This window comes from Schistocerca serialis, chromosome 6 (genome assembly GCF_023864345.2).
Source record: "Schistocerca serialis cubense isolate TAMUIC-IGC-003099 chromosome 6, iqSchSeri2.2, whole genome shotgun sequence".
Lineage (NCBI taxonomy): Eukaryota > Metazoa > Arthropoda > Insecta > Orthoptera > Acrididae > Schistocerca > Schistocerca serialis.
Genome location: NC_064643.1, coordinates 85,685,283 through 85,707,710, shown reverse-complemented (window position 1 = coordinate 85,707,710; position 22,428 = coordinate 85,685,283). Strand labels below are relative to the sequence as shown.

The 22,428-nt window shown below is 37.6% G+C and overlaps 1 protein-coding gene across 1 annotated transcript in view; it reads right to left on the bottom strand.

Moving 5' to 3' along the window:
* Positions 1-18,932, bottom strand: part of LOC126484095 (UDP-glycosyltransferase UGT5-like) — a 181,023-nt gene extending 162,091 nt beyond the window's left edge. The window contains exon 1 of the mRNA XM_050107470.1: positions 18,833-18,932. The gene's annotated coding sequence lies outside the window, so the exon portion shown is untranslated. The remainder of the gene's footprint in view (positions 1-18,832) is intronic.
* Between the last annotated feature and the right edge of the window lie 3,496 nt (positions 18,933-22,428).

Sequence of the window (22,428 nt, the reverse complement as noted above, 5' to 3'; positions counted from 1 at the left end):
ACAGATTGGTGATTTCTGTCCACTGCAGGATGTCAGAATTGTCGCATTTTTGCTTTTCCAGGACAGCCATAATGGAACCAATCCATTACGCAAAACCAGCTCATGGCCTCAACAAAATATCTAGTGTCTATGAGGGTAAAATGGGTGCAGTGGGGTAAAACACATATAAACAATATTTTTTTAAATATATCCTTTACTGTTAATAACATGTATGTGAAAAAATTTTCATATATGTGCATCATCATTTTATATTATACTGAAGTTATGTTGGCAACTCTTATAAGTTTCAAGAAATATTTTTTTGCTTTGTTTTTACAGCTAAAAGAATAAACAAAACTATTTCAAATCATTGTTTACAGTTAACCTGCAAGAACTGAAGATTAAAATTCAGGTATGTACACATTACATATGTCTATTTTAAGTTTATATTAGTTTAGAGGTACAATTTTGTAAAGTTTTTATAATGTTTATGATTTAAAAACATGGAGTAAAATGGGTATAGTGTGTGTTTAACCAAAAACTAACCTCACTTTTTCTTTCAGACCATGCCTCGTACATATGTAAAGAAGAAACCTCTTATATACGAGGGTGGTGAGAAAAGTTCTCAGTTACATCACTGAAACTTTTTTTATTTTTCAATGTAGTCTCCTTGTAGATTAATGCACTTGATCCAAAGATGTTCAAGTGCCTAGTCCCATCTCGAAAATTGATTTCCTCCAGACCTGAAAAATAGTTGTCAACTCCAGCTATCAATTCTTCGTTTGAAATGAATCTTCGTCCAATCAGAAAAAATTTTCAGTTTTGGGAAGATGGAAGTCTGATGGAGCCATATCAGGTGAATAAGGTGGGTGTGGCAACAATTCATACCTGAATTCGTCTAATTTCGCCAAAGCGACGGCAAGTGTGCAGGCGTGCATCATGAGTTGTGGCACCCATTTTCTAATTCTTCAGTGAAAATGTGATATACCCTTTCAGATGACATCTGCCAAGTGAGAGCAATTTCACGCACTTTCAATCAGTGATACTCCATGACTATTTTGTGTGCTTTTGTAGTGATTTCTGGAGTAGTGACACATCCTGGCCTACCACTGTGCGGATCATCATCTAAGCTCTTCCGACAACATTTAAATTCATTTGTCCACTTGGCAACAGTTGAATATGAAGGAGCAGAGTCTCCCAGTGTATTCTGGAAATCGGCATGGATGCCCATTGCTTTCATACCTTTCTATATGAAGTACTTAATCGCTGCTCAAATCTCGATTTTTTTTTTCCATCTTCACAAATCACTACGTGGGAACAACAACAGAGCCATGTCACTGTCACAGCTCTCTTCCAAGAGCACTGAAGTTGCACGTGGTTACAGGCAACATTCCAATGAATACATTGTGAACAACTCATTGCACTAGCGAAGTTTTCTCTTGGTGAACTTTTCAAACCACCCTCGTATGATGCAGATGCAATAGCACAAGCTACAGATGAAGATAGAAATGGGAGTACAGTTTCTGCCGCAGTAAAAAAAACACAAAATGCCTTATGAAACATTAAGGCATTGGTGTAAAAATCTTCCAAAGTTCAAGGCTCTAGGAAAACAAGTCCTATCAAAAAAAGAAGAAAAGTATATAGAAGAGTTTCTGTATGTGGGTATCCATCAGACACAAAAGATTTACTATTTATGGTGCATAGATGCATACATTCTGTGGGTAGGAGGACACCATTTAAGAATGATACACTAGGCTCTGACTTTATAGTAACTTTTGAAAAAAAAAAAAAACAAATAAATAAATAAAAATAAAAGACAAGGGGAACTCTCAAGGTGAAAACATGAACTAGTGACAACTGCCTACTTTTGTAGCAGACAATTTTTTTAAAAAGTTATATGAGAAAATTCTAAAGCACAACATTTCAGCAAACCACACACAAAGGATTTTCAACCTTGATGGAACTGGCCTAGGCATGGAACCTACTGAAAGTAAGGTGTTTGTCCCACCATGAGCAAGGGTAACCTATTCAACATCAGGAAGTGCTGGGAGACTTCAATATAGTGTTCTGTTCGTAGGTAGTGCATTCGCTGAATTCTTTTCCCCTTGTGTTGTTTTTAAAGGACTAGGAGATTTGCAGAACACATGGGTACAAGGAGGACCAAATGGTGCACTATGTGGTGTTACTGACTCAGGCTAGGTATGGGACTACATTTTTGAGAAATGGCTCCTTGTTTTTGTCAGCCAGGTAAAAAAACCTTGAAAAACCAGTTCTCAGACTCTTTGATGGCCATGGGAGTCATTTCACTTATAATGTAACCCATACACCTAGGGAAATGAAATTATTATTTTATGTGTTCCACCGCATCCCTCTCATACACTTCAGCCTTTGTATGTCGCTGTATGTGGGCCAATGAAAGGTACATCGAGAGATATTTCAAAGACATGGTATCATGAGTCATGTCTCAAAAATGTAAACAAAACTATTTTTCCAAGCGTTTTGAACAAACTTGTAATAAGATCATTAACTCGAACATAATCATTGGTGGTTTTAAAGGCTCTGGTATCTTTCCTGTAGATACATCTGATCTGTAAAAAAGGATTGTTTCAGCCCAACAAGATATGCCTATAACTAGCAAAGTACAGCCCAGATGAATATCATCACCTGATATTCCTAATCCAAGTTCTGGAGTAGGCCTAGATGAAATTATTCCTTCACCAATGGAGAAACTAAGACAAGCTATTTTGGATACAATATCACCAAAACTGTCTTCAGATGTTAAAACTGCATTGATGTGTTCTAGGGGATAGAGAAGAAGAGTTCAAGGAAGTTGTGGCAAAGTCCTGACCAAACAAGAAGTTGACCAAAGATTAAAAGAAGAAGAAAAGGTGGAGGAAAGAAAGAAAACCAATGGTCCCTTAAGTCTACATTTTTGGGCAAAAAAAATCAAACAAGAGATGACTGATCCTGTTTAAAGGAAGAAAAGAACTGCTAAAGCTGCCAAGAAACTGTTTGAACACAAGTAAATCAAAGCTGAAGACGATGGGCCTAACCTTTCCAGCTCAGTCAGTGAGATGAAAGCAGGGTCATGTGTATGTATCCATTACCAGTTTTAATGTGGTAAAACAGTAAATTATAGAGGACAAACAACTATTCAGAACCTTCATAATAAAAAATGTTACTCCATTAAATATTTCACTAAATGCAAAGGAGAAGCTGAACATTACATTTTGCCAGACAAAGATGACATTGAATGGGTTGATGTGGGTCAAATTGCTGTCATATTTCCTATTCCTGATTACAATGGAAGATTTTTCAAGTTTGTGTGAAGTGTTTCTGTGAGAATGACTCTGATTAGAAATCAGCTCATGTTTATATTTGCACAATTCACAGTATAATATTTTTTAATAATTTTCAATAGTATGTCCTAATGTATATTTATTTCTTGTTACACCTACACTATGTGATCAAAAGTATCGAGAAACCCCCCAAAACATACGTTTTTCATATTAGGTGCATTGTGCTGCCACCTACTGCCAGATATTCCACAACAACAATCTCAGTCGTCATTAGACATCGTGAGAGAGCACCATGGGACACTCTGTGGAACTCACGGACTTCAAACGTGGTCAGATGATTGGGTGTCACTTGTGTCATATGTCTGTATGTGAGATTCCCACACTCCTAAACATCCCCAGGTCCACTGTTTCCAATGAGATAATGAAGTGAAAATGTGAAGGGACAGGTACAGCACAAAAGCGTACAGGCCAACCTCGTCTGTTGACTGACAGATACTGCCGACAGTTGAAGAGGGTCGTAATGTGTAATAGGTAGACATCTATCCAGACCATCTCACAGGAATTCCAAACTGCATCAAGGATCCATTGCAAGTACTATGACAGTTAGGTGGGAGGTGCGAAAACTTGGATTTCACGGTCGAGCTTCTGGTCATAAGCCACACATCGTGCCGGTAAATGCCAAACAATGCCTCGCTTGGTGTAAGGACTGTAAACAGTGGATGACTGAACAGTGGAAAAATGCTGTGAGGAGTGACGAATCACGGTACGCATTGTGGCGATCCGATGGCAGTGTGTGGGAATGGCGAATGCCCAGTGAACATCATCTTCCGGCGTGTGTAGTACCAACAGTAAAATTCAGAGGTGGTGGTGTTATGGTGTGGTCAAGTTTTCCATGGAGGGGGCCTGCACCTCTTGTTTAGCATGGCACTATCACAGCACAGGCCTGCATTGATGTTTTAAGCACCTTCATGCTTCCCACTGTTGAAGAGCAATTCGGGGATGGCGACTGCATCTTTCGACATGATCGAGACCTGTTCATAATGCACGGCCTGTGGCGGAGTGGTTACATGACAATAACATCCCTGTAATTGACTGGTCTGCCCAGAGTCCTGACCTGAATCCCATAGAACACCTTTGGGATGTTTTGGAACACTGAACCTGATTGAATGTATGCCTGTGAGAGTGGAAGCTGTCATCAAGGCTAAGGGTGGGCCAACACCATACTGAATTCCAGCACTACCTATGGAAGGCACCGTGAACTCTTAAGTCATTTTCAGCCAGGTGTGTGGATACTTTTGATCACATAGTGTACCTTACACATATATTGGGGTAGAATAGGTATAGCACTTGTTAAAAGTAAGTTTTACTATTGAAAAGGGTTACTATACCCATTTGCCCCATCACGGGGTAAAACAGGTATAAAATAAAAATGGTAGCCATCTAATTACTAAATGGTTAATTAACCAGTAACATACATGCCACTATTCTGAAAGGTCATACTGGTAAGTGGAACCATTTTTAAAAAAGCTCAAAGGACTTCACCACAAGATGACAAAGTTAAAAATGGGTTATTTTTATACCTGTTTTACCCCCAACAGCCCCTATAGAAACACTGAATATACAACGCCCACTGATGTACTGGGTCCATTTCTAGTGTATTACAAGTATGAAAATACCACCACCCCAACTCAAGAAGAAAGCGAAAAGGAGTTTTCAAGCAACTTAAAATTTTGACACTTTTGTCTACATATTTTGGCAGGCACCTGACCTGTTTACTAACAACCATATTCATAATTATGAAACAAGTGAGCATAGTTTCCACACAGATATGCATGATACAGCTTTCTATAAGAAAGCACACAATATCATCCAAAACTTTTATACAACAGTTTCTACAGCTCTGAATATAAGGATAATTATCCTCAAGCAAAACATATTCTCCATGAAATGTTACATCTTTTCTCAGTGGAGCATGCCTCCCACTATTAAATGTGTTTATTGCTTGCTAACACAATTTATAGCATTTTCATGATCACATTCCATTTTTTCTGAGTTCAGTGTGCTGTTATTCATAGTACAGTCATGGGATGCTGACAACACCAGGCACTAAGAAATAATGCCAACAAACACATCTGACTTAGGATAACAGAGCATTTCTAGCAGCAATGTATTGTAAAGATGATGCAGTATGATTATTTATGACAATATTCTATTTTTTAAGAACAGGTCATGCTCTTAATAAACTGTTTATTTAGATATTTTGGCCTGTTTCTGAAGTACTGGATAGATAAGATATTGAGAGTGGTGTTACAGAATAAGGTATTTCAGACTCTGCACGGGTATAGCTTACATCAGGAAACCCATTTTTGAGATCACAGGAAGGTTAGAGGGATACAGAATCCATTGTGAGACTCACATCAAAAATATGTGAAACCAATTAAAGGGAATGGAGTGGTCTCATTTACAAAACAACTGCTGGGAGTTTGTTTTCTTAACTGATATTAGGCACAACTCACATAAGACAAGCGTAAATTTTGCCAAAAGATGTTAGACTAGTATTCTAAATTTACATCGACATACATACTCTGCAAGCCACAGTGAAGTGCGCAGCAAAAGGTGCTTCAAATATTGTACTACATGTTAGAGGTTTGTCCCATTCTGATTGCATGTAGTGTGTGGAAAGATTGACAACTAAAATGTCTCTGTGCTCACAACATCATTTAGTGTACTGTTGTCTACACACTTCATACAAGAATAATACACAGGGGACTGAAGTATGTTTGTAGACTCTACACTTAATAGGGCTTCTTGAAATGTAGTAAATATGCATTCAGTGGATACCTAGGGTCTATCGTCAACCACAGGCTTATTCTGGTTTTTCAGAATTTGCTTGACTCTCTCCTGTAAGTCAAACAAATCTGTGACCTTTCATGCAGCCCTTCTCTGAATACATTTCAGTGATCTGATAGGGATTCCAGACACGTGAACAATACTCTAAGATGGGATACACCAGCGATTTTTTAAGCACCTGATTGTATTTTCCCAGTATCCTATGAGTTACGTGAAGCTTGGCATGTGCCTTACCTACTACTGAGCCTCAGTATTCATTCCATCTCATGACCCTCCAAATTATTACACCCAGGAATTGATATGAGTCAATTGATTCCAACAGTCTGACTCGTTGATGTTGCATTCACAGGAAATTACTTTCCTGCATTTTGTGAAACACACAATTTTACATTTCTATAGATTTAAAGCTAGGAGCCAATCTTTGCACCTCTCTTAAGTCTTACCAAAACGTGACTGGACATTTGTGCAGCTTTCTCCATATGATACTTGATTATAGACATGTTAATGGAGCATGTTCTGACATGCCAGAATTTGTTTTCAAGAAAGAAAAAGTGCACCTGTGATGACACTAATTTCCAAGTGGGTCTACCACACAGATAATTCATTAATAAAAGCCCAACACTTTATATGTACTTTTCCCAGCCTCCATGCTGAGCTGTTTTTGCGACGTAGAGATAAAGCCATAATTAACAGTAGACATTCCTCATTTTTCAAGTTGTTCTTTCACATAATATACTGTACTTTTTTTACATTCATAGTCTTTCATCACATAATGACATGTGAAGCTTGGCACATGCACCTGATAAGTTTGTCAGATATTTGTTATACACACACTACTTTTTTAAAAATTTCAATGTCATCTGAAGAGGGGAGAACATCACATTTATATGCTTCCAAAGCTGAAAATTGTTTTGCAGTAAATATTTCATGAAAGTAACTGGTTGAAAGACATTTCTCCATAAATCAAATGCCTGTTTTATGTATTTGATAAAGTTGTAATATTCAGGTTGGGGCAAGAAACCTTGCATCTCCTCGGATGTCGTACACTGAGATGAAATATCTAATTATAAAATAAAATGACCATGTAAAGAATAATATTTTCTATACTGCTGAAAGATATAAGAACAATAAGAAAAAGTGGTCTTTTTTGAAGGGATTTAACAGCCCATAATTACAGAGCAATGACAAATGAAAGAAAAGTGCAAGAAGAAATTGAAAATGAATTACATCCTCTATCTTTTATACATGAGGACCTTCTTGTCCAGAACTGTAGTGACCTGAGGGACGTGAACGGCACTGCACTCATCTGAGAGCAAATGTCAGTTATACAAATGATGAAATTTAAAAGAGAAAGGCTTACTTGATTCTTGATATGAAGTCCATCATCCCTCATTGGCCAACACTTTGTTGGTTCTTTGAGATGTAGAAGATGGGGGAACTAAAAATATGTTGACTTTGCCTCATGTTCTCCCTCATGGCAAAAACATAATTGCCAAGAGTCTTTTGAGTGTGTTTCTGACACATCAGCCGGACCTGAAGTATCAAAGCTCAAATGGGCTTGAAAGTATTTAAGCCTGAAGACTTTGTGGTTCATTACAACACCAGTACTTCCCATTGACTATTCAGATTATGGATGTTTCTGATTTGTTCGTGCTATTATTATTAGGCACAAAGGTGTGCACTTCCTCTGCTCAATAAAGAGATTAACTGGTTGGAACCATACCTTCTTCTAAATGTGAGTGCATTCAGCCATGTCCTTAAATGAAACTTCACCCAATTCCGCCACTCCTGCTTTGATCTTCCACCTTTTGGCAGGCTCAGTAATGCCATTTGGAGAATTGTGCATGTTCTTTGGTTCTGACAAAGATAATCTGTCACTCTTGCCTGAACAAAGAGACTTTGCTACGCCATAGCATCAAATCTCCAAAGTCCTTGGCAGCTGGGAGATATTAAAGCCCAAACACTATCGAAGCTTTTTACTGATGAGATGTAGTTTCCTGTGTACTTGAAGGCTTATGATGATGGAGACTGCCATAACATAATCACACTTACTGGGAACTGAAGCCACTTCTGTACTGAGATGAATGGATTTTACACAATGGCACATAAAATGTCTCAATATTGGTCTCTTGTACTTGCTTTGCACTTTTCTACTTTTTTTGTGAGTATGAAGACCTTCTTTGTCTTCCTGTTGATATCTTCTTGTTTTTGTAGTTCCTCAGATACACATGTAACTTCCACAATACAAGCAGTTGGGCAATCTTGTGTACCAACAATGCATCCTTAGTTGCCTCTTGCAAGGTATGATAAGATAAGCACTACCTCCTGCAAACAAATTCCTTATCTTTATGTAGCTGCTGTCACAAGTCACACGAAGTTCTTGAAAATTGTTGTACTGACTCACAGCACCTGATGCCAGTTGTAACAGAAACTTTTTTAGTTTTACATTTGCAGATAGTCAAATCTGGTGGAGAACAGTGATAAATGTTTAACAAAAAAGTGATCTAGACTGTATTGTTTATAAAATAAACAAATATGTAGCTATTTCCCAACAACAAAATTACTTATGGGTATGAGATGCAAACTGTCAATGCTCCAGACTTGTTCACATATTTTTTTAGTGTGTAAATTAAGAAGCAGTGACATCAGATTGTTCTTACTTTATTCTTGCTTAGTTCTCATCCATTCTCATTTGCAGCAGAGAATAGTGCTTTGCTGAAATTACTCAGGAGTGAAGTTTATGTCCAGATGGTGGAATACAGCACTCGGATGCTTTTTACAATAAGCACCAAGAGTCCTACAGAAATGACATACAAATCTCTTAACATTATGACAGCACATTGTTTAATATATGCTAGATAAATATATGCTGGGGTCCCACAAGGTTCCATTTTGGGGCCCTTACTTTTTCTTGTGTATATCAATGACCTTTCATCAGTAACATTACCAGATGCCAAGTTTGTTTTGTTTGCTGATGATACAAACATTGCAATAAATAGCAAATCAAGTGTAGTCTTAGAAAGATCAGCCAATAAAATATTTGTAGACATTAATCACTGGTTCCTAGCCAATTCTTTGTCACTAAACTTTGAAAAAACACACTACATGCAGTTCAGAACTTGTAAGGGGTGTCCCAAGAGTATATGTCTAACATATGATGACAAGAAGATAGAAGAAGTGGACGGTGTTAAATTCTTGGGATTACAGCTTGATAATAAATTCAACTGGGAGGAGCACACCACAGAACTGCTGAAGCGTCTTAACAAATCTCTGTTTGCAATGCGAATTTTGTCAGACATAGGGGATATAAAAATGAAAAAGCTGGCATACTATGCTTACTTTCATTCCATAATGTCATATGGGATTATTTTCTGGGGTAATTCATCAAGCCAAGCTAAAGTTTTCCGGGCACAAAAACGTGCAGTAAGAATTATATGTGGTGTGAACTCAAGAACATCCTGCAGAAGCCTGTTTAGGGAACTAGGGATACTAACTACAGCTTCCCAATATATTTATTCCTTAATGAAATTTGTCATTAAAAATATATCACTTTTTCAAACCAACAGCTCAATTCATGGAATCAATACTAGAAATAAGAATAATCTTCACAAGGATTTAAAGTCACTTAGTCTTGTACAAAAAGGTGTGCATTATTCAGGAACACACATTTTCAATAACTTGCCAGCAGCCATAAAAAGCTTAACAACCAATGAAATTCAGTTTAAGAGAAGCCTAAAGGATTTATTGGTGGCCAACTCCTTCTACTCCATTGATGAATTTCTGAGGAAAACCAACTGATTTGTATATAAGTACAACATAACTTCTGCACAATTTCAGTGCAGTAATGTGTTCACTGAAAATTTGTGTGTGTGTGTGTGTGTGTGTGTGTGTGTGTGTGTGTGTGTAAGTATAATCTAACTTCTGCACCATTTCAGTGCAGTAATGTGTTCATTGTAAATAAGTATTACAGTAGTTGTATTACATGTTTCTTACCTTATAAATAAATATAAAACTTTTTTATTTTAAATTCAGTGCAATAGTATTTGTAAAATGACTCTTAGTGTTCATTAAAAAATGACGATCATTCCACTTGGGACCTGTGGAATGGTACATTAGCTTATTTGTTTTAGTTTAAATATTTGTCATGTATTGTTGTTTTTCTGACATGTTCCACATCCTGGAGGACCTCCTCACTACGGATCAATTGGAATGAAAGTAAATCTAATCTAATCTAATCTAAAATATGGATATACTGAACATGAGACGTTATGGTGCATGTACACAGTACTAGAAACTACCACCTGCTGGATGTGCTTTTTTCTAGCCTTACTTTGGTCCATAAAAATAACAAGTATGCTGGACAAAAAATTGGTCATCCCCATGAGACACCATGCCAACTCTGTGTAAAACTGCATACAGCATTGATAATTGCTGTTGTTTGGTAAGGAACAGAATTAACAAATTTCTTCATCCAGAATGAGAATCTGCAGTGGAGCGAGTGCTGATATGAAACTTACTGGCAGATTAAAACTGTGTGCTGGAGCGAGACTCGGGACCTTGCCTTTTGCGGGCAAGTGCTCTACCATCTGAGCTACCCAAGCACGATTCACGACCCATCCTCACAGCTCCAGTTCCGCCAGTACCTCGCCTCCTACCTTCCAAACTTCATAGAAGCTCTTCTGCAAACCTTGCAGAACTAGCAGAGTTCAAGTCTTGGTCCGGCACACAATTTTAATCTGCCAGGAAGTTTCTAATTTCTTCATGTGCACCACATACTACTGAAGCCCCTCATGGATAGTTGCAGTCTTCATTCCAAAGACTGGTCTGATGCAGCTTTCCACACTACTCTACACAGTGAGCGGCCTCTTGATCTCTCTGAATAACTACTGCAACCTACATCCTTTTGAACCTGCTTATGGTATTTATCCCTTGGTCTCCATCTACAAATTTTATCCCCACCCCCCCCCCCCTCCCCCACCCTGCCCCTCTACCACACACACTTCCCTCCTACACTAAATGGGTGATCTCTCATCATCTGAAGTTGTGTCCCATCAAACGATCCTTTCTTTTAGTCAGATTATGCAACTTTTTTTATCACTAATTTTATTCTGTACCTACTCATTAGGTGCATGATTTACTCATCTAATATTCAGCATTCTTCTGCTGCACTGTGTTAACAAAAGTTTCTTTTGTCTGAACTTTCTATCATCCATGTTTCACTTCCATACAAGGCTACAGCACAAACAAATAAGGTATTGTACTTCCACTCTGTAATTGTTGGCTGCAATATGCACTACTGCTACAACTGTTGGGCTTTTTTTTTTTCTTTTGGTTAAACTCATCTGATCATAAACAATTTACTCATACAGATGCAACAAGTCTCCAGCAAGAACAAACACAGATGTTCACATATCAGCTTTAGATGTATAAAACAGAAGGACGAAAGCTTATGGAAAAATAAATTGACCTACAGGTGGGAAAATATGTGTTGCTCAAGTATCACATATGCTAAAATATCATAATTCTGCCCTAGTGCAGGGAAAAACAAACAAACAAAAAACAAAAATAAACCCCTGCTTACATTGACAATTTTTTTTTCTGAGGACTTGATTGATTAAAACTTTGTGGTAAATCAAGAGTCAAACTGGATCTCTGCCTCTGAAAGGTATTTCTGTAATAATTTATCTTGTAGAGAAAGATTTGCTGTGCACAACAAAAAATTTCAGGAGAGAAGTAGCTGGGAGATGTGGAATAAACTGAAGGGACAGACAGATAATTCAGCTGGTAGAGCATTTTCCATAATAGTCTTTATTTGCAAATAGTCCTTCATTACTCATAATCATTGCTTATCAATCAAAATATTTTTGGCTCTGGTACTTTTAAAGAAAAGTTTTCAAAGCAACTATCAAATATTAATAGGGAAGTGTAAGAGTTATCAAATGCTTCATAAACTTCCAGTCACTTATGGCGAAATACACATAAAAGGAAAGAAGATTAGGGTTTCACATTCCATTACCACCACACTCATTAAAGTCGGAGCACAAGCTAGAATGGGTAACGATGAAGAAGCAAATCAGCTATTCCCTTCAAAATGAACCACCCTGGAATCTGCATTAAGTTATTTCAGGAAATCACAGAAAACCTAGACCTATATGGATGGATGAGGATTTAAAACTACAGTCATCCTGAACATGGAGCCAGTGTCCCACTCCCTGAAACTGAGTTACACATGGACTATATGAAATATGTGTAACTATCTATTTCTTGCTCCAACACCTTCTAAAATACCACTGTCTAGAAGACTATCTCCATTAATCTTGTAAAACATACACCACTTAAGTGACACCTGAAGCAAAATTACATTCCCCTGATTTATTATACTCTGGGAATTTGTCATTTTCTTATATTCTGGGAATTTGTCATCTTTCTTTCTCTCACTGGATGATTCCAATAATAAAACACTAAAAACATGGGTGTCTGCAGAAGTTCTTCAAAGTGGTGGCAAAATTTCAAATTTGTCAGTTTTAAAATAACTGATTCGATAGGTCTGAAAACATATCATGCCCAAATACATAAAACTTACTGTTTCTCAAAAGATTGATAGTTATCTACTTGTTATTTTTAAACAATGGAAACTCCAAGTTGTAGAGACAACAATGTTAGGACAAGGATAGATTCCTATTCATTGTAAAGACGAGTTGCTGGCAGGCACAATGGAAAGACTATTACACATTTAACTTTTGGCCAAAGTTTTCTCCAGAAAAGAAAATAAACACACATTTACACAAGCAAGCACAACCGGTTCACCTATGACCAACATCTCTGGCAGCACGGATCAGAATACAACTGCCATGCTGAACGAAAACAGCAATATGGAGTGGGACAGGGAAGGGATAACAGGGTATGGGTGGAAGTTGAGAAGAGTGCTGAATGGCAGAGAATACAAGACGGAGGCACGACAAGACAGCTAGGTGCAGCTTCAGGAAGCTGTGCAGCTGTGTCTTATGAGGGGGGGTGGGGGGGGATGGGAGTGGGGGGAGGGGTACAGGATTGGAGGGGGGGGGGGGGGGGAAACAGAAATGGAGATGAGCAGGGAATGGGAAAGACAGATGGTGCAATGGCAGAGGGATAACAGGGTATGGGTGGGAGTTGAGAAGAGTGCTGCATGGCAGAGAATACAAGACAGAGGCATGACAAGACAGCTAGGTGCAGCTTTAGGAAGCTGTGCAGCTGTGTGTTATGAGGGGGGGGGGGATGGGAGGGGGGGAGGGGTACAAGATTGGGGGGGGGGGATGGTAAACAGAAATGGAGATGAGCAGGGAATGGGAAAGACAGATGGAGGAATGGCAGAGGGGGGCATACAAGTATGAGGGGACATGAACAGGAAGCAGATGATAGGACAGGGAGAAAGTAAACTGTTGGGCAGACAGTGTGGGGACAGTGGTTACCCAACGTTAAGGATGGAACAGCTTTGGGAGTGGTGAATGTGTTGTAAGGATAGCTCCCATTTGCAAATTTCAGAAAAGTTGGTGGTGGAGGGAAGGTTCCAGATGGCCTGGGTTGTGAAGCACCCATTGAAATCAAGCATGTAATATTCAGCTGCATGTTTTGCCACAGGGTGGTCCACTTCGCTCTTTGCCACAGTTTGGTGGTGGTCATTCATCCTGATGGACAGCTGGTTGGTAGTCATGCCAATATAAAAAGCTGTGCAATGATTGCAGCAGAGCTGGTAAATGACATGGCTGCTTTCACAGGTGGCCTGACCTCTGATGGGGTACAATAAACCTGTGACAGGATTGGAATAGGAAGTGCTGGGTGGGTGTACTGGTCAGGTCTTGGACCTGGGTATTCCACAAGGATATGACCCCTATGGTGAGGAGTTTGAACTGTGACTGGAACAGAGACTGACCAGGATGTTGTGCAGATTTGTTGGGTGACACAACACCACTTAAAGTGGGTGGGAAGGATCTTGGGTAACAAAGCCCTCATGAAGAATGTGGTTCAGTTGTTCCAGTATGGGGTGGCACTGAGTGATGAAGGGCTATGATGCCCTGAAATGAGACACATCTTAACCAGCATTTTCAATGTGCCTGTCTGCAACTCAACGTGTCATCTTGATGGCGAGCAGCAATCTATTCTCTTCATAATATTCTTAGTATTTTTAAGGTAGATCACTTTGGTACCTAAATGGTAAGAATATTTCAAAAGCACATTCAAAGTAAATCTTTTTCTGTAATTAAAATGAATATGGATGCCATGTCCTCAGATAATTAAATCCAAGGCATCCAATGGCCTATCAAATATAGCTAGAAAATACTCGCAAAAATTATTTATTCGTATTCTGATAATGTTATGTTGAAACATTTGAAATAGGAGAAAAAAATCAGAATGATTGAGAAAATTCTGCTGGATATCAACAAAAATGCTGCTATATTAAAACCACATGAAGTGGTGAACAGGGCATACATTTTAGAAAAGATCACCTGTAACACTTTGTTTGCTTATAAAACTTAACATATGTTCACATTAAGGGTTCATTGTATTACTTTCGTGATTTCTATTTTTTAGTGTCAACTGGTGTAACTGACATGAAACAAAATTTGTTTTAGAAGCTACATTCTTCTCGGTTGGTTTAGCACAGTTTACCCCAGGGCCAATATAGGAGTATATGCATGTAGGAACATCATGAAGCTACCCTCAAATTGGGTGATAGAATCAACTTTCAGCAGCCAAGGACTGGACCAAGGTACTCCTTTTTTTTTCTCCAGTTGTTGCCCAGCATGCCAACTCAAATACAGAATTTGTAATTTTGTTACTTTATGTGGCACTGTGTTAGATACATAGCCTTTGAGAAGAAACCGCACTCCTGGAATGAACATGTTTTCAATCCTGAAATTTTGCACTTTTCCCCCTATTTTCCACAACAGAAAATTCCAACTGATGCATTTGGGATAAAGTACAGATGTGCACACCTACCAGATGGCATGGCTGTATGCTGCATTCTTATGAATGTACTAAAACAGCTCTGCTGTGTAGAACTGACTTCATCAACAAGCTATAATGGGTTTTTATTTTCCAAAGACAGATGGTAAACTACTATTGTGATTACGCTCTGCATTAGGCGGAGGAGGTGTAGTCATGTGACCTTGGGACAGATGACTGGCACGTATACTGCTGCAATATATCTGTCTTCAGAATTGGTGGCGGAATCTGTGTGCCAGGGTGTCACATGGAAATGAGCGTTTGGCGTCATTGGCCGGGAGGCCCCTCGCGGGGCAGGTCCGGCCGCCATATCGCAGGTCTTATTACATTCGGTGCCACATTGGGCGACCTGCACGCCGGATGGGGATGAAATGATGATGAACACAACACAACACCCAGTCCCTGAGCGGAGAAAATCTCCGACCCAGCCGGGAATCGAACCCAGGCCCAGAGGACGGCAATCCGTCACGCTGACCACTCAGCTACTGGGGCGGACAGGGTGTCACAGACTGGCTCCTTTCTGAAGCTTTGTAGGGCCTGGACAAGGAAGTAACAGAAAAAGGTTGAAGACTTTATTTTGTCACGGTCTGGTGGGAAGGCTTGTACCATCTTGACTGCAAGTCAGCACCAAAACTGCAGATGCAACCATAATTTCCTGTCAACTAAGAAAACCCAATATATGCAATTGGTGCTAAGGCTGCAATGTTTCATATCATCACTTGCAGTGTTAAATCTGCAGTTTAGTGGAGCTACAAAAGACTGCTAGAAATTTGAGCAAATTATGTAATAAATAAGAGGGCTGTATCAAGATTCCAGAAGGGGAAAGGTGTCCCTTCTTAACCTCCTCGCAGATGCCTGTTACTGAAATCCTGACACTATCATATCTCTATTGTTGTTGCAAACACAGACTAACACTAAATTTTTATCCCTTTAATCTTAAAATGGAGTGTCAGTAGGGGCGTACAGCTTCACACTTAGAATATATGACCTAGCAGTGCCATGATTTTCATCTTGAAAGATATGAAACAAATCAAGACTTGCATGTACTCATGAAAGTAGCTACTTGAAAGTAATTTAATGAAGGGTATTAGCAACTGATTATTGTTAAATCACTATACTCTATTTGTGCGTAAAGTAATATAATCTTAAAAAAGTGTGAATGCATACTTTCTCAGATGCGCTTATGAATTCTTCTCTGAAAATCAGCTAAGTACTGCATTCATTTCAAAGTGATGTTTGAACAAGCTTCCTGTTTGTCAACATTGCCAAAAATATTTCCACAGATTTAAAAGCAGTGTTTTTTAACATTAGATTTCAGGATGTTCATTTACTGTTCAATAATTCTGTCTTTCTAGAAGACATACTCTCAAAGAAAAGAAACTAAAGTTTTTCAAAATGTAAGAAACATTACTGACACTGGAAATTATTTCTATTTTCCTGTTCAGATGAAGTAAATCCATAAAGACAGAGCATTACACAACTACACTTTTACTGCGCATAATGATTCAGCAGAATCTGTGAATATTTATTATTGCTTAGTTGGATTTAAAGTCATATTGTATATAAAACCATACAGTTTCACTAATCTTAATTGGTGTTACATTCAGAAAGAGTAAACAGCTACAGAAATTCTGAAAACAAATTATGTCATCTTAGGCAGCATTAAACAATTCAGTACAAGGAGGAGCTGAACTTACCAATAACAAACATTGGATATGGCACATGAAAAAAATGACGATGCAGGGTGTGATGACATGTGCAAACCGAGATAGAACAGCCTAATCATTTTTGTGATGATGTTTATTTTACGCACGTTGAACTTTGGTGAGTGGTTTATGTTCGCCACTTTGTTATAACGATCACAGCAGGTGGGTGGTATCAGTAATTTGAACATTTCCCAGTAAAAAAACCTACTGGTCAGTTAAAGACAGTAGTGAAGCTGATAATGGGCAAGTAAATGTTTAATCCATCCTGGCTTTTGCAGTTTCACACTGCAGCTGTCATCCTAAATCAACATATAGTATTTCAAAATTGTGAACAGCAGTGTATGAAGGATGGTAATAGTTACGTATTGGAACCCTCTTGTATTTTACAAAATGGCATGGATGTAAACATCAGCTTTCACAACAGGTCAATTTGATACCACAGCCAGACTTTTTGCTTTGACATTCGTTGTCTTTGCCAACTCTCAACTCTCAGCTAGACCCTAGGCTACACAACAGATTAGTTTGTCACAACAATCAATATTTAAGAAGGGAGAGCATAAAATACTTAACTTTAACCAGCAAGCACACATTTTATGCGCATACACTAAAAGGTAAGCCTTGCACATAAGAATGTGAAGAGAATGGTTTTTCTCAATCCAATAGCAAAGTTCTGCATTTTTTAAACTGTTGTTCATGTCTGTAACACCAATAAGATGACATCCTGCTGCTAGTGTGCACTGGTCTTGTAAAAAGCATCATATGCTGAGAGTGTAGCTCTCTGAGTACATACACAATTATCCTAAACAATCCACAAAACAGGGACAGACTCCGACACACAGTGCATAATATTATTGACTACTGTATATTAACATGCCATATAAGATTAACACCACACTGTTAGTAAAATGTCACTCAGTGTCACTAAAACAGATTATATTCACACACACATAGGTGCTAAAAAACATATTTTCAAAACACATAACATGTACTCTTTACCAGTCTGAATGAGTGGAGTGTGAATGCATAGTAAAAATTGTTAATCATAACACAAGAAGCAGCCTTCCCTGTCAAAATGAATAAACAGCTGAGGAGAAACACACTTTGTAGATATTTATAAACAGGAAACTACTATCACTAAAAACTGTTCAAATTGTTTTTAAATTAAGCCATATACACAATGTTGCTATATAAATAATGTGTAAATTATCAGTACCTAGAAAGTACATCACAACAGGTACTGATCATATAAAGACAACACAATAAAACACAAAAAATATAATGAACAAGGTGAACAGAAACTGCTAGACAAACAGCCTGAGGAACCAAAATTTCCACTAACAACCAACTACACTACCGATCGGATCATCAAAACCTTGATCTAGAGATGCTGTCACACATTATCCATTTAATAGGCAGCTACAGCAAGAATGTTGCAAACCACTAAGAATAATAATTTCTGTTGTATAATTTACACTCCTACCACAACCCAGTAGCAGTTTGAAGAAAGACTTACACTGAATTTTCTGCTGCGAACGTTAATTATCAGCAATTACGGAAATTAGGGAAAAGCACCAATGTTTAACATCAAAATCAAAGAATTCCCAGCTTGCTACCAAAGTTGGTTCTGCACAATATGACTTGATTTTTGCATGAACACTGACAAACTATTACGCAAGAAAGTTAATAGATTCAAATAGCTTTTTTGCATTACAGTTTGAACTTTGATCGCGTTCTCTGACAATTCAACTTTAGCAACAGTTATCGCAATATTTCTTTACATTATCACACAGTACTTAAAAAAAATACTATCGTTATTTCACGCAGAAATACGATTGCTGTTTTTGGTAACCGGCATCACCCGGCGAAAAGACTATTGATATCATCCATCTCCAACATTAGCTGATATATTTGTTGTTCGATGCAGTAAAGAAAAATGTAACGATGACTTTATTCTCGGATTCATAAAAATTTCTTCTGTTACGAACACTGCATATCACCAAACTAAATTTCTCTTACCCACAGATCTTGTTTCTCGGTGAGAGTGTAAACACAGGCACGTAAACAAAAACACTTCTTCTTGCTACCAACTTCACATCTGTTGCTCTGCGGAATTTACCAGTTGCCACTTAGGATTTTGGTTTTACTCTAGTTTTTTCGGAATTACCCCTAAAATACTCTAAAAATCTTAGAAAAAAAGCTATATTTAGCGGGTAAAATTATAATAAAAACGACGTATTATTTCACTTATTTAATAACATAAAATACCTACAACCTAGTGCACTCCCATAAAATTTGTTCATTTCTAATATCGGACCTTCTGCCTTTAAATCTTCCAGTGTCGATATGGTTCGAGTCCAATACAGCCTAAATACAATCGTTATTTAAGTGAATTTCTGCTTTAGTGTCATACAATTTCATGAGTCTATTTAAATAAGAAGAACTCGTTTTTGAACAAGTTGCATAGAAAAGCTTGCAACATTTTCCAAACCATCTCAGGCAATACTATGGTGATTTTGATTGAAACGAAGAATTAAAGTCATTTTTTGCAGAGACGACGTAACTTAAGGTTGTTCAAGATAGAATAATTAGTATTAGAAGGATCCTCAAAAACTGCTTTCGTGAAAAATAATCAGGACATCACAGCTCTCTAACTAAGTAGTATCCTCTAGATACAAGTGTGAAGCGACAGCCATCTCGTGCTAGCTGCAGAAAGTAATTTTTGTTGCTCAGTTTTCAACAAAATCTTGAAACTACTTTAATGATTCTGTTCACTTGGTCTCATACGAAAGTATGCAGGGATATTACAGCAAAAAACTTTTAAATTTTTAGGTACTTTGTAGGAGGCATGTAATGTCGCAAGGTGAATTAAATGGCATGAGCACTTTATAAAGACAAGATGCAGAACTTCCTTTTTTAGTAAGGCCTGAACCGAATTCATCTCTCACTGTTTTGCTGTGGCATCAGTTACACTGATTATATCAAAAACCTGCATTCCAAAATTTTTATCACACTTGTGAATAAATAATGACTGCCAGCCGCTTTTTATAGAAAAATATGTCGTTTCATCTACAGTATTATAATATTACAATAGTCGTTCTTAATGATATCAATAAATTTTTACTTACTGGTCGAACCTGTGAGTTGACATAAAATATTTATTGCTTTTTGCTTTCCTAGATGCACAACTAACATTTTAAGCTCCAGAAACAAGTTTCGCATTTGTGCCACGAATCATTGTCTAATTAAATAGACAGTTAATGTTTTCAAGAAATCTGCAAATTTTTAATTCCATTTGTAACACCTTATTGGTATGAGTCTGATTTTTGCTTTAAATTGTTGACATTTTTCCACATTTTGATACAACAGCCATATATTTAGAATATTTGGCACTTTTTTGTATCTCAATAATTCAGACAATCCACACACAAGATTACAATCACAGATTTTACTGTAAGCTTTCATCGTACGTCTTCAGCCAACGATGCTCCAACCAAAAAGTTTCAAATTTTTGCACACTTTTTTTCGTTATTTAATGTTAATCTTGATGATACTAAATTTTGAGATGAAGACTGATTGGTCATCATTTACTGCCATTTTTAAATATAATAACACTGAAATGCATAAATAATAGATAATTTTGTTACTATTTTTCTGTGATGCAGAATTAAGAACAAACCAGCTTTACAGCAACTACAGAAGAAGTTGGCGACTTCACCAAGAAACTGATTGTTACGTGATAACTGATTTTTTTGTCTAAAGGCAGCCAATGTCAGCGACCTAACAGTTGTGGCTTTGTTTTAAGCTCATATTCCTTCCTACAAATGACGGTCTCATTTGGAGATAACAGTCTGTTTAACGATATTCAAGGATCCATGTGTGTTATTTTTCGGATACTATCTTATGAGTATGAGGTGCACATGGCTGTAAGTTATCACTCTAGAACACAAACACGACAACAACACCAACAGCACAGTTCTGTGGCCTGATGTATGAACCTGAATACCCAAGTTAAAAAAAGTGTTAATATAATTGAGTAACTGCTAATGCCATCTGTTATCATTACTGGAACTCATATTTGTTTCCATTTTCACACTATGGAGACCACTAGTGGTTGTGTGTATTTCTAACTAAGCATTTTCTTGTACGAGAAGATGATAACCCCCAGGAAATGGCTGAACAAAATAACAAGAGATTTAAAATTTGACTTTTCAGTGTTAGCGGAGTCAAATGAACCCGTTAACATACTTTGTATTTAAAATATATGTTACTAAGTGGCTAAACATACCAAGATATTTATTGTGAAATCCACTGATTCAATTACCATAACAGGAGGCGTGTACCACTTCATCAGCAGCAGCGAAAGATAACAAATTAAGGAAATTTAAATATTAATCTTGCTAAAATTATGTTTTACATATTAATTTCAGGTGAGACAACATCTAAAGAAAGAGGAAGGAAGCTGATGTGTGATGAATCACCCAGGTACAGGTACAAACAAGTGACAAATTGTAGAGAAAGAAAGAAGTACATCAACTATAAATGAAGATGTGTTGCTGAAATTGAATAACATAAGCCACGTAACTGCTCAAAGAAATGCTTCCAGAACATTCAAGGACATGTGAGGTCCAATATCACATCTTAATATTACAACGATCCCAATGTGACTTGCTCAGAGATTATTTCTCTCTAAATGCATTACTCTTTAGCGACCAAAGAGCTAGTGAACAAAAACCACCTATCAGTGTATGATATGTAGACTAATTGTAAGTGTACAAAACATTATAATTTGTAAACAGGCAATAGCCAGTGTTCTTGTAATTAAAATAGCAAAAATTAATTTTACAACTGATATGATGAAAGTGAATGGAACCCCAACAGAAGACAACAGGGGGAAACACCAGTCATGACCAAACAAGGTATCTGAAGAATGGAAGAATATTATTCAAGATATGATTAAAAGAACACCCAAATACAAGAGTCATTACACAAGGAGACATAATCCTAATAGAAAATATCTGTGTCTATAACACTCTGAAAGAAAGCTATATGACTTTTGTATGGAGAGTTGTACTGGCAGCACACATGAACCAACAACATTCAACTTCTTCAGACACATTTCATAACATAATTTAATTCACCTTTTGGTGAATCCAGTCTCGATACATATAAGCAGTGTGATGTTCTAGAAATGACTGTAAGACATACTAAATCAGAAACAGAGAAAAGGAACAGCCTAAGAGATAAAGAGCTGCACCTTCAGGAAGCTGAAAAAGCCCAAGTATAAATGAAAATAGTTTTTGAGAGTGCTGCTGGAAGTGAACCACTTTACACAGTAGCATCTGATATGCAGCAAAGTCTACTAACTCCACACATGTACTAGTGCTGTATTTTATTCCAGGCGGTTGTGGACACGAAATCTTGGAGCCCTTGATTCTAAAGGAAAATCTGACATGCATATGTGATCAGAAGGTACTGCTGATCAGGGATCACATAAAGCACAATCATGTTTATACTCATATCTAAAAGAATTAGAAGGGTTACCAGAAGCTAAACACTTGATCGCTTGGTCAGACTCTTGTGGAGGCCAAAACAAAAATATCAATGTGATATCT